This window comes from Syngnathus leptorhynchus, chromosome 8 (assembly GCF_054491065.1).
Source record: "Syngnathus leptorhynchus isolate UIUO chromosome 8, UIUO_Slep, whole genome shotgun sequence".
Classification (NCBI taxonomy): domain Eukaryota; kingdom Metazoa; phylum Chordata; class Actinopteri; order Syngnathiformes; family Syngnathidae; genus Syngnathus; species Syngnathus leptorhynchus.
In genome coordinates this window covers 4,997,398-5,011,608 of record NC_141202.1, presented here as the reverse complement: position 1 = coordinate 5,011,608, position 14,211 = coordinate 4,997,398, and the positions used below count along the sequence as shown (strand labels likewise).

Genomic DNA, 14,211 nt, shown 5'->3' with positions numbered 1-14,211 from the left:
TATGACACACACACAGACACACACGCAATGAACATATTTGCAGCTGCTCAAGTTTTTAATCATATGAATAAAGTCAGACATGTTTTGGGACATGCTCCTGTTTCATAGATTTTTCTCATTTAGCGCTTATTTTTTATTTTACATACATAATTATTTTTATGAAGGAACTCATAAAAGAGCACATCAAATTTATTTATTTATTTATTTGTTTATTTATTGCACAGGGAAATGAACCGAAGTAGGTCAGTAAGTCTTTCCATTTTCCAGAAACATACATGTTAGGTTCAGTGAAAGCTCAAAAATTACCCATAGGCCTAATTACGGGTGTGTTCATGTATCTATACTGTATGTGGCCCACAACTGACTGTTGACCAGGCAGAATCAGCTTACTGACGATTCTAATGAGGAAAAGTGGTACAGAAACTGGATGGCTGCATGGATTTAAGTAAACAAAGTGGCTGTGGTCTGGGAACTAGTTGTTACTGTGTCAAAGTATTCTGGTGATATGTTCTCCTTACTTGGACATGACCTTTAATAGAGACGGAACTCAAATGGATCCTTCACATTAGAAAAATGTAGGTTGGTTTTACAAATACATTTGCTGGGTAGGTGGAGATTTTGACCAGATTGGTTTTCGCCAGCTGATTGGTTTGAGGATTGGACAGAAAAACATACAAAACAAACTGTGTGCAAAACAAACACACAAACCACAAACGAATCTCCCAAAAATGTGGGAATGTTTAAAAAAAACATTCCAGAAAAATCTGGACTACCCAAAAGCCAATTATCTGGCATTGCACCTTACTTCAGGATCTGTCATTACCCCTACGCCCCCCCAACTCCGCTGGTGCTCTCAACCTTTATATGTATAGGTTTTAATATATTCTCACAATTCTTTATGTGCTCGTGTTTCATTTATTTTTATATATTTTTTTCATTATTTTATTTTATTAATTGACATATTGCCATGGATACCGTTGGTGTTTTCTCCCGTGAAGTTGCTCCACAGAGCCTTATTCTGTCCTCCTGCTGCTGCTTGGCTGAGCTTAGCGCAGCCCGCAGAGAGGCAGACAGACTTGCTGCTCTTCCCTAAGTGGATGATGGCCGTCTTTCTCTTTAAGTTGACAACCACCTGTTGCCCTTCCCCGGTCCTGCCCTGAGACTACCCGTGAGGCCAGCTGATTTATTTCTTCCAGCCAAGGTGGCCACTGTTGCTGTAACTTGTCCAGACATTTGAGCCTGATTTTATCTGACTGGAGGGTTTACCCTGAAGCCCCATGAGTGCTGCATTACGAGGTGATTTTCCGCCTCAACACAGGAGATCATTCTTTAGTTCTTTTAGTTTTCATAAGACAAACGCAGTTGGTTCGCTAGAGGCGAATAATCAAACTGCTCATGTTGATTATTAAGCCTTTGAGCGTATCCTTGCTGTCAGTCAAAAATCCTAAAAAAGGACATTTTGCAAGGGATATTCTCACTTCTTTTTTTTTTATACTCTATCCATATATTCAGTAAATCACTGAATGTTTGGAATTAATACGACTGTTCAGTTGTGCAGTTTTATGTCTAATAAATTAAAACTCCATAACAAATATCTCACATGGTTTGATGAAGAGTCATCAGTGAGATCATTTAGGATTCAGGACGTATAGAAAGAAAACTCCACCCATGTGCTTTGCGCTAGACTTACACTAAGCACCAAAATAGGAGCGTAGAGAGAGGGACTACCTTTCACGCTGTTTCTGAATGGGAACTCAGCCCAGGTTGCTTGCATGTACTACTTCACCACCAGTGACATCATTATTTCACAATTAAGACAACCTGTTTTACATTTTAACTTCTTTGTGTGTGAACGAGCTGGTCCGTCTTTCCGTTTTTAAAAATCGAATGCCGCCCTTGAGAAGAAATGTTTGCCCACCCGCAATTTCAATGATGGTTTTACTCACATGTAAAAAATGGAAAAAAAAAAAAAGCTAAATGTGTTGGCATTCTCTCTTTAAGTGCAGTTTATCTGTCAACATGCTGATCCCGACCGAAGAGCGACACAGATATTCGAAGTGGATTATCTGCCTTGTTCTTTACAACCTCTCAAAATCCCAGCTCAAGACATGATTCACTGATGACTCGTGTTGCTCTTCAGACTATAATTTGGTCAAATAGATCGTTTTGATCTTCATGTTGTCAACTAGAAACTCCAGCTGACAATGACGTTAAAATGGAATTCAACGAACTGGGCATTTTCTTTTATTATTCCCCAGCAAACCATGCGGGCAGAGAATCTTTGCATATTGTGAAATGTGGCCTTTTTCATACTTTTTAATGGTTTGTTTATGCGCATGATTATATGTAACCAATTTAAGTTCCGAACCATTTTGGTGAGGACATTTGGAGTCATTTTAGATGACGTCAACAGTGATGCTTCAAAGGACTTTGAGGGTGAAGATTTGTTTTAAAGTCCAGCTTAGGATAATGTCGGGGAATTGACTATGGAGGCGAAGATCCAGTGTTTTCCACAAACGGTGCCAGACCGGTGCTAAGTTTGTTGATTTTGTGGGCACTTAAAAAGACAGCACCAGCTATGATGCCCATAAAAAACAAGATTGATATGAAAAACTTGACATTGTTTTGATCAGGGACCAAGACTGAGTTAACAATTTAATAAGTGCAAGAATTGATGACATCTCTGCTGTGTTCTTCATATACATGTTTTCAGCAAGGTGAGGTTGATATTGCATAACATTTTTTTTTTGGTGTAGTCTTTATCAGGTAGTCGAATCGAATTTCTCTCCTTGTTTCTGCGACCGGAGGCACGCAAGCGAGCAGGCACACTATAGTTTCAAAACACGCATATCACATGACACCTTGGGGAATCAATGGAAGATGAAATGGTCTATCTCTTCAACTTTGCTCTAAGAGACCCAAAATGGGATTACAGACACCCTGGGAGGCCAACCCAAACAGCTTAGTGCCAGAGAGGGGAAATGTGAGGCAGCCAATGTCTCAGAGCGACCAAGTTTTGCTCCTCAAATCAGTGGAGGGATCGCTCGTATCACTCACTTCACACTTTTTCCCTCGACTGTTTTTGTATTCTGTCTGTTTGGCCCCGTGCTGTGCGATAACACCACAGCCTTGGTGTGTGCTTCTTTTTTAGGCTGGGAATTTTTTTTTGTCCCTCTTGTCTGAGTGCCCTTGGAACCAAAACATTTTCTCTTTAGGGGAAAAATTAATTTTCAGACTTTTGCAATTTTGCATCCAGCACAAGGCCAGGAGAACTACAAGAGTGATTTGTCTGAGGACAATCACATGCTCATGTTCTCACACACTCATACAAAGGCATGCGGCTTTTAAGAAACCATCTGGTTCCAGTTGAAAGGCCCCTCAGCACTGTTCCTCACCCATCCAAAGGGAAGAGAGCTGTCTGCATTTCACTCCAAAGAGAGATTTTGGTTTTTGGGCTGTGGAGAGGAGGGGGTGAACAAGTAAGACTGACCCAGAGACAAGGTTGTCAATATTTTGGACATCTTAAGCTAGAAGTTTGGTTCTGTTTACTACCATGTGGTTCGGATCGGTTGGCGTTGAATCTTGATCTGGCTTGTGTCTCCATGTGGCTTGTAGACAAAATGGAGATGCATTGTAAATTTTTCATTTGTTTTGTAACTAGTCAGTGACACTTGAGCCTCTATCAGAATGAGCGGCAAACAATTGCGAGTGTTTCCAAAGGCAGCGAATGTTGCATTCACATCAGACGTTGTTCAATTTCGCAGATGTTCGCACAACATTCGGCAGACATTCTCTAGCAGTTTAAGTAAAGAGAATTATAATCATATTCAAAAGTCCCTTGTGACAAGATAAGTACAGGCGAATGGCTGCTGAACGTCCGGCGACCGTTTGGAACCAATTCCGCTCTGTTCTAACTCCAACTTGCCTTAAATTCCCTTAGAATAACCTACATTAAGCCAAAGCTGCCAATCACGTGAAACTGAGCATAAACCTGACTATAGCTGGTTAAAATAACCCTCGATCATGACATATGGGTGGGATGGCACAGACCATGTGAAGCAGAGCATGTTCCAGCTGCCAGACTGGCCCATTCCGTGTTGAAGTGGACAGGTGTGTAACCTCAGCGGCCGCACACTTTAAACAACTGTCCGCTCACTGGAAAAAACATCAGAGTGGTTTGTTTTGCTTCAACCAACGTATATTTTAATTCTGCAAAATATAGTTGATCGGATTTTAATGTCAGGCTTTGTGGTGCTAGTGAGCGAAGGCTTGAGTGCTTCTGTAAACGACCAGTGTCCACCCACTCGCTGCATCCATCATGCCAGGATGAAAAGTAGTAGCGCTGGACAAATAATGATTTTTAAACATTAAGTCGACTATGCAAACAAGCTTTTAATGTGGCTTCTGCAAAACTGTCACAATAGAAAATGGATATAATTTTATGTCACTGCCTTTTTGGGCTGCGTTGCTGATAAAGAAATACTTTTTTCTAATTGTCAGTATCTTTCTTCTTTAGCTGACCATTTCTGGTAAAGAACTGCATTTATGGTATCCATGATGGTAGGCCACAGAAAAAAATATAGATTGAAAAGATTTACTATTCGTCATGCCTGAGTTTTACACTAAGATTTATGGTTGGCGTTACAATACGAACTGAAAAAAAGTGTCAGTACAGTAAAAACCATGACTGGTGGTTCAGTGCGCAATTGGCCTTCAGCCAAATCCCAGTGTGACATTGAATTCCATTCCATATCCTACCTCACATTTCTTTCCTTCAGCTTTAATGGTGGCCACGTTGTAAGGAAATGTCAATTTCCCGTTCTGCATCGGTCAAAACAATAAGCCTAATAAGACCCCAAAACATATTTTCTGTTTGTCGTAACACCACTGTCATTCATGCAGTCTTTTGTGAAGCGCCGTTGTTATTTCTTCTCTGACTGTGGATCAAGTGATGTTGCCTCAGCTGGCTAGCTTTGAATCATTTACATTGCTGTTTGGCTTCCAAAGGGGGATTTATTAGATTTTTGTCACATTTACGTGCTAAGATTGATCCTGTGTTGAGCCTGACATCATCTGGAAAAATTGCCACAGGTTTAAGGATGTGGCAATCTTATCCACACGGCTTGTCACAAGTCCAACATGGATGCCTTAAAACCCAGGAATGCCCCCGAAGACCCATGAGGTGGAAATGAACTGTGCTTCTTTAAGACCATTCACACTTCTTGGAAGAAGGGATTTAATGGGGTGGACTATTTATTCTATTTTTCTTCTCCTCATTACGTCACTGAGCTGTGAAATTAACTTAGTTGTTTGATAACGTCAACAATACCGTTAACATGTACTGGCTTCTCAAACTATTCAATGGCACAGTCTTGACTATGCTTAATCATCTCTGGAGCGATTGCTGGTCAACTCATGACTCGGTGTCGCATTTTATTTAGCTGGCATAGCACTGAAATACTCAGCGATACTCCATAAAACCAGACGGCAAGTTTTCTTCTTCTGTTGTTATAAGCAGCTGGCAAGTAACTTTTGGTGTGCATTACTGCCACCCATGCCGGAGTCTGCCGTCTGTTACGGCTTTATAACTTTTAAGGTCTTTGGTTTTGTAGGCACAATCGTTTTATCGCCTCTCGCTAGAAGTTCTGGTCTATACTTGTCGATTATTTTCTACAAAACCTCGAGCACCACTTACAAAAAAACAATCGTGGGTATGCCGAGTATTCGTTTCAATTTATTAACAGCAAATATGTCCAAGGCCAAGACAGAACTATAACTGTTATTTTTAGAGGTGATGTAAGCTTCAAGTGCAAGCCAGGAGTGGGATAAATAATATTTATATTGCAGAGCCTATAATGAAACATAATATCCTTTTTGGTGTTATTCGCTCAGCTCTTTGCCAGGGCTGTCATTCTTTTCCCAGGATAAAGAACATGAGGTGAATGAGGTTGCTGGAGAATAAAATATATAAAAGTGTATCATGCCTACGTAGTACAAAGATGTCTACAACTAGAATGTCAAACAATAGCGAGATGATCTCCATCGAGACGGGGCAATGGCATCACCAGTGGTAAATTGTAAACGGCACATGAATTCTTTTTTTAAGATTCACATTTTCTTTGAAAAAAAATCTCAATGTCAAAGAAGACAAAGCAATTAAGATCCAGACCTGCATCAAAATGGTTAGTCTTAAACTGAAACACATTCCACTTGTCTTCTTTCCAACACCACGGGAGGATGAGAAGCTTCAATAAGGAACTCAAGCACCAGTCCGTGGGTCTTCAGTGGACTACTTGAAGCGGCCTTAGCAAGACACGATTAGAGAAGTTTTGTATCTTGCCCAAAAGCAAATGAAAAGGGCCATAGATAGAAGGAAAGAGAGGAGGCGGCATGATTTGAGGGAGCATCAGCCAAGAGCACACTTAATCTGCTGGTCAGCATTGCTGGGCAAGCAGCGATGGCAATGTCTCAACTGCTGGTTAGAAAAATGTAGACTACGCATGCTGCCCAAGTAGACGTGGGAGGGTAGTTCAAAGGAATACTTCAATTTAATGGGTATGAGCGTGGTGGAAGAGAAAAGATACTTCATTTGCATATGGTGGGATGCTCTGTGCTCACTTAAGCATCATTATATGCAATAAATGATGCGGTAAACTATTTTGTGTAGATCTTTTGTATACAAGCCTGAATAAAAGCTTTTAATCTCTTTGCTTGGAAATGTGAACATTTTTGTCTTCCTGTCTCCGCAAGTCTACGTTCAATTGAACTCATTGCTCTTTCTCTTCTGCGGTGAATCCCTCGTGTTCAACCGTGAGAGCTCAGATGAAGTTTCACTTGGAACTAGTTGCCACACAGATATGTCATTCATTATTACAACTATATTGCTGAGTTTGTTTCTTTCTAGACATTCTGGCATTTTTTTCCCATCAAAAATAGGACGTTTTTCTGAAATTTCCCATCTTTTTAAATTTTCCTTTTTCATTTTCTTGATATTACAATTTTCTCCAAAATTGACTTTTTCTTAAAAAACATCCCAAAATTGACTTTTTAAAAAAAATAGATTATCCAAAATAGGACTGAATTTACTAAAAAAAGAAATCATGGATCACACTTCTATAGACTCAAATATTTAGTAGTGTCATCATGAACTATGGATCAGTACCGTACTTGGGCCAACTTTCCATTTATGCAGCTCAATGCAGTTGAGGCAGGAGCAGCTGTGCTGGAAGAGTATCTTGCATGGAAAAAGTATGTGTTGTCTGGTCGTAATTATATCTTTTAGTTCAAGCGTCGGCAACTGGTGGGCCGCGGGCTGCATGTGCACGTGGAATGGCTCCCCTCCAAAAAAAAAAAAGAGTTAACGAACACACATATTTAATGTTGTCATTATGACAATGCTGAGAAAGCTGTTTGTAAAAGGTTTGCCAGCCACTGTCCTAAAATTAAACCTTTTAACATTGTGGTATAGGACTAATGACACAATGTATTATTTTTATGGTAACCAATAGCACATTTTTAACATTTGACTGACTTTTTGTGGAGCGTGTTGCAGCAGGAATCTTTTGTTTAATTTGTTAATAAACCCACAGAAGATTATTTTGCTTGTCATCAACTGGAAATCTTACATGGCTCGATAACGCCAAGTCTTTTTCCTGACTTGACGTTATTAGTAACAGTCTACAGTTTGCAGCAGTCAGCTACTTAAGCTTATAAAGTATTGAACATGACACCGGCTGCCTCCTCCCCCAGTCCTTCCGAGCCAATGTGACATGCTTAGACACACAGTTTTTTTTTCCTTTATTGAAGAAGCAGTTGCAATTGTCTGCACTCAAACTTCATTGTTTATGTTTATTTGGTCAGCAATGCAATTTCGTTTGCACATTGTCACTTGCCTGTGTGTACTCCTAAAGTGAAAATAGAGCTGATCAAATTTGTTTTAATAAATGCCACTGCACTATTAAACTAAGAATTTTACAGATTCAAGTCTAAACATATTGTTTTGCTGAGAATATAATATACAGAGTCACAGTTTTAGATTTCTGCTTGGAAAATGACAAACATTACAACTCTTCCTTTGAAAGCATGGCTTGTCTCATAATGGTTGGTCACATTGTAGTGTTTTTATGAATTGCTTCTTTTTCTTTGGCCCAGTGATTGACTGGCAACCATTCCAGGGTGTAGTCTGCCTGTGGCTCTCTCTCAGCTGGGATAGACTCCTGCTTCGAGCTACCTTGAACAGGATAAGGCATCTGTGTCAAACTCAAGGCTCGGGGGCCAGATACGGCCCACCATATCATTTTATGTGGCCCGCAAAGCCAAATTGTGCATCGAATTCATGTGTCAATAGTAAAACTACAAATAGTCTGCACTAGTAGAAAAATAGAAAAATGCTCGCAATTTTTTTTAGCATTCATTTTAAAAAAAATATAGTGAACAGTTTTGATCTTATTAAGCGTTGACGGTCATAATGCCCCTCCGAAGGAAACTATGACTACGAAATGAGTTAAGGGATATAGAAATAGGATTGACTTGAATGTGATTGTATTATTCCAGAGAGCACGACATTTAAACGTCAGCTGCCATCAATTCTTTGACAGGCTTTGTATCTTTGGTCTCTCAGACAGCCGAGAGACAAGGTCAACCGGGCTTAACCTCAGCTAAACCTGTGAGCCACCTGGAGGACCCCCTGCAAAGCTCACCAGGATAATACTATCCCCTCCTACACATGGGTTGCCCAAGTAGGGGTCATAAAGGTTTTGTTTAACACTTTCTCACATTCGCACGCACTCTCTGCCTGACTCTGTCGGCTGGGCATCCTCTGAATAAGTGACCGTGAATTTGTTGGAAACTAAACGTTTCTGTACAGACTAGAAGTGACCACGTCCTGTCATGGAGTAATTTATGGACACAATGACAATTCCTGTAAACTGCAATTGAATTTAAATCCCGTATGCCCCTTGCCGCTTGATGTTGAATTTAAGAGCATTGTCGGAAAGGAAATATTTTAGTAACCCTGCGGTGTGTCTTTTAAAACATGAACCGAGCCTCTTTGAACAGCTCCAAGATTAACGTCAAGTGGAATTCAGTCTTACCTTCCTGTGGAAAGTTCTTAAATGAAAGAATCTCGTTCCATGATGTGTCTGGGAAATGTCTCATATATTGTCTTTTATGGTTCACTTTTATATTAATTTGCCGCATTAATATTTTAAACCAAACCGCTTTTTTTTTTTGGTGCCCCCTGTTTCTAAATTGGGAAAGGTGGTTTTCCAAAGCAGTGTGAAACACACGTTGGAATGTTCCCCCCTCTAAGATGTCATGCGGTGCGTGACTCTGCACACGGCCAGGCCACGCTGGCTCGCTCCTGCTGCAGACACCAGCCGGAATTCTCATTTTACTTCTTGCTTGATAGAAAATATCATCCACATATGTCTGCCTGCAACAGGTATTATGTGAGGACCTGCAATACAATGAGCACATGTATTTGCCTTAGACCCTTGCCTCCCATCTTTTTTGTTTTTCACTGATGCTCGTATGCTGTTGAGGCATGATCAAGGAGAATGAGGTCCTCTTTGATTTGCTTCTGGACATGTTTCTGTTGGCCGCTTTGATTAATGAAGGTTTTATCCAAAAAAAAAAAGACAGGAGACTGTGAAGTGTAATTCGTTCGCATCTTGCGCTAAGGCACTCCAACAAAAAAACACAAATGTTATCGTATGTGTTACTAGTGGTACCTGACAGTGCCCGATTTTGACCCGGATAATTTAAGAATATCATGTGGCTGGATTTGGGTCTGCGGGACATGTCTTGAGCTGTTTTTGGTCTGTTCCCCATCAGGAAGGCTGCCTCAGCAGTGCCTCGGCCTGCTCGCGAGTGGAAATCTTTGGCTAGTGTTATCTTTGGAAAGTGTCGAGTCCACAGAAAGCCGGAGCGAGGAGTCCAGTGTCAGCTAACACATCCTGGGCTCGGTATTGCATTGAATGACAAAGAGAGTGTAGTGCAGCCGATTGAGACGAGCCGAAGAAAGCGTTAGTTGTTATTCTGTGTGAATAGACTCCGTGAAGGGACACGAGGAGGGTTTTGATTGGTCCGGTGACAGTCCACGATCGGGCCTTGCTTGAGGCACACTCGTGTTCGGGGGGTTTCTGAGGGATGTGGGAAGAAAGAGCTCCATATGTGAAGTATATTGCTACTCAAGTCCCATAGTGAGGAGGGCCTCATCCACTTAATGCAGGAATCCATTTCATTCCATCCATCGACATCGCTCTTCATGATTAGCTCAGAGAGCCAGCAGGAGATTGAATAGTCTCATATACATCGAACATGTTGCGCAGAGCGTGACAAATTAGCACCCCGCCGAAGTTTTGAATCTCTGCGGATGTTTGTCTCGACCAAAGGAACATGCTCACTTCCTGACTTGGCAAATGGAAGGTTCTGGTCTAATGTAGCATTAACAGAAACAAAAAGCTTTTAGGCAGCCTGTATTGGAATAGGATTTCAAACTTTTTCAACAAACAATCTTTTTGCTACCAGATAAAAACCCATTTGAAATTGAAGGTGTTATTATAACATCATCTTTGGATTATTATGACACCGGTTCTGTCGGACATGAACTATAATTGGATACGTTCAACCGAAGGGGGTATGTTATCATCATGCCATACACAAATAAACACCTTATACACAATTTCTTTCCTATATATAAACAATTTTGGTTTCAGCAGACCAAAATACCAAGTCACTTTTTCCTGACTCGACTAATTTATTTTGACCAACACCAAAGTCTGACAGATTATTCTTACTGTCATCACATGACTACTTCGGTTTGTTACTTGATCTTCCCTCATCCTTAAAATAATCACTCTCATTTGTCGATAATCTCGGCTATATAAAGCGTGATACCCAGTGACATGAATATGATTAAGAAAACATTGTCATTTATTTCTATTTAAAGAAGATATTAGCAAGCTAAATTTCTGTTAAGAGACTTTAGCCCGGGGGCCTCACATTTCAAATGTTACATACTATATTTTGATCTCACGGTTTTACATGTGCTTGAATGTATATTTAGCCTAACCCCTAAACTGGTCAGCTGGTGGCCGTGTCGCAGTGGTGTTCATTTATTTTCTGATCTAACCCACATGTGTTCTGGGGATAGACAGCTTTCACTTTGTGAACATATGCGGACGGCAAACGCCAGATGTCCGTCTAGAAATGTGCTCTTATGTTAACGTCAATAGCAGACATGGACGACCCAGAGTCGTATTCAAATCAAACGTACGCAAATGATGAGTATGTTTTTATACGTATGGTTTTGTTCTCAGATTTGATTGTCCATAAGCTGACAAACTTTAAAGTCTTCAGGTAAGAAGCGTCAATTCATTTCTGTCGTGCCTTTTTGGCCTTCCATGTCTCCCGACCAGTAACATTAACATATTGTACACAAACACGAACTGTACAAATCTCACAAAGTTAACAAGACTAAAGCTATCAGGATGTAAGACCAAGTAAGCTGTTGGTTTTCCAAGGTTCTGATCCAAAATGTTTTGACATTGACAGATATTATTTCAAATTGCTTGCACTTTTGTGTACAGCTTTAAATCAATGTGCAGGTTGAGAATTGTTTTGAAGGCGTGCCAGCTAGAAACAAATTAACCTGAAAACAACTAATTATTATTTTTTACCCCATGTATACCAATAAAAATCATAAAATGCAATCAGAAAATATATTTTAATGTTTTTATATCATGTGACATGGTTTGCGGAATAGTTAATAGTGGTATGCATGGGAGATTAGACTTGACGCTTAAAGTGGTCCTTCAAATTCAGTTAAAAAATTGTGTGGTCTAAATGTGTTGGAGAGCTGCAATTGGATATGATGCCAGTATATTTCCTACTCTCTTGTTTGTTCTGCCTTTGCGGTTTCAAATTGCTGGGATGCACACACATTATTATGGTTTCTGTCCACAACAGGGATTCACAAGACTTTCATTTTTTTCCTCCTCCAAGTAGAATAGTCTTGTGAGACTTGTAAAGCGTATAATCTTAACAAATACGTATTGTTATTCTTTAGTTATGACTGTTGCCATGCATTGTCTAATTTCAACCTTTAGCCACAGTGGTCAAATAAATCCTCGTGATTAGCCAGACAAATGATCTGGTTTTATTTTAGTCCGTTTCTATCCCCTTGAGGGTGAGCAGGAAGAGATCTTCTTTTTCTGGGGATGTTCTAAAATGAAACAAGGACATCTCGCCAGCTTGTTTTGGTCTTGCACATGTCATCGAAACAAAGAGAAGATAAATGTACTCTGTGTTTTGAGCGGGTCACTAAAAAATGTGTCAGTTGATGGTTCGTTGGCCAGTGTGAGAATGGACCACAGTTGGACCTTCCAACCGGATCTGTGGCTGTCACAACCCCCCCCCCCCCTGCCCCCAGCCTTCCTATTGAACAACAAAACAACATGCTTTAAGTACAAACTCCCACAAAGCTTGCACAAATACTGCAGTCATTGACATTTGACATAAACAGCATGGGAGACAGTTGTCTTTATATTTGTGTAAATGTTTATTTCGGGGAAGCCCATTTATAAAGAGATGCTTTGTGGTTGTGTTAACATTAGCTGAGAGGGTAAAAAGAAAAAAAAGAAAACAAGATTGAGGTCAGTGGTTAACCAAGGAAATACTGTATGGGAGGTTGTGAATAATACACCATGCTTCCTTCAGCTGATTGTTTTGACACTTCAAAAGTACACGCAAAACACCAACAATGTATCTCAAATCAAAAACCAACGGTCTGAGGAATATTCACTCGTTTGCAAATTCAGGCTATATTATTAAGAGAGACTTTTCTAAATAAAGCACAAATAAATCAAAGCGCCCAGTCAGTTACCAGGATTTATTTCTGAAGATGTCTGGCCAGCACGGTCTACCCATTTTATATAATCCACCCAGTGTGGAAGCACCAAATCAAGATATAAATGTGGAAAAAGTACAATCCCGGCATTCTCTGGATCCAACTTTTGGTGTGATGCCTTTCAGGAAATTCCTTGGCTGTCTCATTCCAGAAGATACATCACAATGTCAAAATCTAATATTTGCAGTGATCAGAAGATGCTGCTAAAAAAAAAGTAACCAAAGTAAGAGTCACCTTATATTGCTTGTTAACTAAGCCCTGACAAATATGCATTTCAAAGTAGACTATTTTGCAAAACACTATGGCCACCATCAATACCAGTTATTTTAACAAAGCTATTTAATTTTACTATCTGTCTTACAGTCCATCTGGCCAGGTCAGTCTACAATTTCACACAATGCAGCATCTTCACAAAGCTTGAACCCATCAGTTACAAATGACAAGCAATCGAGAGACTTGCCCCCTACAGATCCCAAAACGTGGTGTATTTTTCTAAAGGGGCAATTAGCACTTGATGAAGCAGTCAGGCTCTAGGCGTTGTTGATATCGGGGGGGTCAAAGGTCATTTTCTGAAGTGGAAAGTATCCAGTGGCAGAAACCTCCTCCTCAAGTGGGAAAACCACACCAGGGATTTCTAGGTCTCGTCATTGCGAACTTAATAATTGCCAATAGATTTGTAGTCCATTTTCCCTTTAGCCAACCCACTTCACTTCTTCACAAATTATTTTTAAAGGGGTAGTATATCTATCAGGGTGTTATTTCTTCTAAAAGAACCAGGGCAGTTTTAATGAAACAAGGTGGAGGAGTGGATCCGGTCAAGCATGGAGGAAACCATTAAATTCAGGAGCAGCGCTGCGCATACTCATTATTTTTACAGGTAATATTACACAGGCCGCCACGTGTAGGGCCCCTTTCATTTTCATGTTTGAAAAGGCTGTTTTTAGTACACGAATAAAAACAGATAAAAAAAAGAACGAGTAAGCATCATGACGTTTGTTCAATCTCAGTGGAAGTCCGAAATAAATGTTCTCATAAGAAATAATGGAGAAAATAAATGTGTCAGAGTAAAGGTTTATTTTTGCATTCTTAACTGTCATCCAAGTGTTCATGTAAGGTCAAAAATAGTACTACAGTTAGAAACGACAATATGCCGCAAACAAACTTGGAAACGGCTAAAACAAACCACATCATGCAATTTCTACCAAAGATAGAATTGGATTTTCTCGTTCATAAAACATAATCTTTTAAAACCATTCAGTCATCTAAAAATTGGTCCAAAGTATCTTAGCCTTTCATTTTTA

The 14,211-nt window shown here is 40.0% G+C and overlaps 1 protein-coding gene across 2 annotated transcripts in view; it reads left to right on the top strand.

Moving 5' to 3' along the window:
• The window catches only part of fhod3b (formin homology 2 domain containing 3b), a 60,910-nt gene that overhangs the window by 9,462 nt on the left and 37,237 nt on the right, over positions 1 to 14,211 (top strand). The window lies entirely within an intron of this gene.